Source organism: Sinocyclocheilus rhinocerous, unplaced genomic scaffold (assembly GCF_001515625.1).
Source record: "Sinocyclocheilus rhinocerous isolate Xijiao unplaced genomic scaffold, SAMN03320098_v1.1 scaffold1898, whole genome shotgun sequence".
Taxonomy (NCBI): Eukaryota; Metazoa; Chordata; class Actinopteri; order Cypriniformes; family Cyprinidae; genus Sinocyclocheilus; species Sinocyclocheilus rhinocerous.
In genome coordinates this window covers 665317-667869 of record NW_015661023.1, presented here as the reverse complement: position 1 = coordinate 667869, position 2553 = coordinate 665317, and positions in this window count along the sequence as shown.

Genomic DNA, 2553 nt, shown 5'->3' with positions numbered 1-2553 from the left:
GAACATGTTCTACAGAGTCTGACAACCAGCGTGTCAAGTTTTGTCTTCATTTGGAATAAAATTCCTATAGCTTCATATTTTGAAACCTAAGAAACATGTTAAATATTTTGATGAAAATGTGTGCTTGTGCTATATTTAAATAAATACCACTTGTCATAGATACATGTATACATTTTTAATGAGGCCAAGACATTCTACTTTTTGGGGCCACTGTAATTCAGGGATTTTTCTCTGGTCCATACATTATTTTTATGTTGCTTTTATACAACAGTTCAATAAACAAGAAGTTAAAGTGCGTTTACGCCATATCATAATTACCGCGATTACGATTCCAATTTGTAAAAAGCATTCACGTCCCCGTAAGAACTCGTGGAACTGGGAATTTTCTCATCTCATCTCATTCTAGTTATTGCTTTCTGAAAGTTTAAATATTAACTGTCGAAAACAGAAGTTTCGCCAAACATTGTTGTGTGTCCTATTGTGCTAAAGGGTCTATTACCACTGATCTATAATAGAGAACATTACAGAGATCAGTGGCTATTACCCACCTTATTCCAGTAGAATATCTACTCCTTTTCAGCACAACGCTCTTAATACAAGCAACGGATTGAAGAGCAAACACTAGAACACGGACTTCATTTATACCCTTTATACCCTTGGCTACTCACACTCTTCACAACACAATAGAACAGCACAATATATTAATTAAAATAATATTTAGTATAGAAATTGTGAATGGATAAATTAGCATTTTACAAATGTAAATGATGTAAACGTAAATATAAATAACTTTGATACTATAGTGTTATTATCTGCAATGTCGTATTGTGAACTTGACTATAAACTTTGATACAGTGTTACCTGAACTGTGGTAATGCAAACATGTAAATTTGAATGACTTTGATACCTACACTTTGGTAAACATATAAATATAGTAACATGTATAAGTAACTTTGATAAAGTGTTAAAGATTTCTTGGCAATATATCAATCGGCATCCTTCTGTCTCGAGAGACAATGGAGTATCTGCGCCCGGGTCAGTCTGTTGTGGAATTGCAGTGCCTGCTGTGGCTAAACAGTCCAATACGAGAGCGGCAGAGTCTGTTGCAGTTACTACAGGTGAAGCCTGAGACTGCTTCTGTGGGCACTGACTCTCCTCTCTGCCGTCTGCGCTGCCTTTTCTCCTCCCACTGGTCCTCTCTCTTTCCCTCGCTCGGCTTTGTGCTGGTCCTTACGGCGAGCCGCCAGCCGACACGGTCTGCGGCAGCAGCTTCCAAGTCTGCAGGATTCAGGCTTCTGGCTTTCAGGTCACGCTTGCAGGTGTCTTTATACCGGAGCACTGGTCTGCCTGTTGGTCTGGTGCCGGAGGCGAGCTCGCCATACATGATGTCCTTAGGAATCCGGCCATCCTGCATTCGGCAGACATGGCCGAGCCAGCGTAGGCGTCTTTGTGAAAGGAGTGCGTGCATGCTGAATGTTTTTGCCTGGGCCAGCACTTCAGTGTTTGGGACACGGTCCTGCCAGGTGATTCCAAGGATCCTTCTCAGGCAGCGCAGATGGAAAGAGTTAAGTCTGCGTTCTTGCCAGGTGTACATAGTCCACGTCTCGCTGCCGTAGAGAAGAGTGCCGAGGACATTGGCCTGGAAAACTTTCATCTTGTTGTTGGTGGTGAGCATGATATTGTTCCACACTCGTTTGGTCAGGCGGGCCATCGCTATTGACGCCTTGCCGATTCTGTTGTTCAGCTCGTTGTCCAAAGAGAGGTTGCTGGAGATGGTGGAGCCAAGATATGTAAAGTCCTCCACTACCTCGAGGGTGTGATCGCCGATGGAGATGCAGGGAGTGCTGCTGACATCCTGGCCCATGACGTTTGTTTTCTTTAGACTGATCGTCATCCCAAACTCATCAGAAGTGCGAGCGAAGCTGCTGATGAGACGCTGTAGTGCTTCCTCGGTATGGGCAGTCAGGGCGGCGTCATCAGCAAACAGCATCTCCCTAATCAGGACCCTGCGCACCTTGGTCTTTGCGCGCAGACGTGCAAGGTTGAAAAGGTTGCCATCGCTCCTAATATCAATCGGCATCCTTCTGTCTCGAGAGACAATGGAGTATCTGCGCCCGGGTCAGTCTGTTGTGGAATTGCACTGCCTGTGCCGGAGGCGAGCTCGCCATACATGATGTCCTTAGGAATCCGGCCATCCTGCATTCGGCAGACATGGCCGAGCCAGCGTAGGCGTCTTTGTGAAAGGAGTGCGTGCATGCTGAATGTTTTTGCCTGGGCCAGCACTTCAGTGTTTGGCACACGGTCCTGCCAGGTGATGCCCAGGATCCTCCTCAGGCAGCGCAGATGGAAAGAGTTAAGTCTGCGTTCTTGCCAGGTGTACATAGTCCACATCTCGCTGCCGTAGAGAAGAGTGCCGAGGACATTGGCCTGGAAAACTTTCATCTTGTTGTTGGTGGTGAGCATGATATTGTTCCACACTCGTTTGGTCAGGCGGGCCATCGCTATTGATGCCTTGCCGATTCTGGTGTTCAGCTCGTTGTCCAAAGAGAGGTT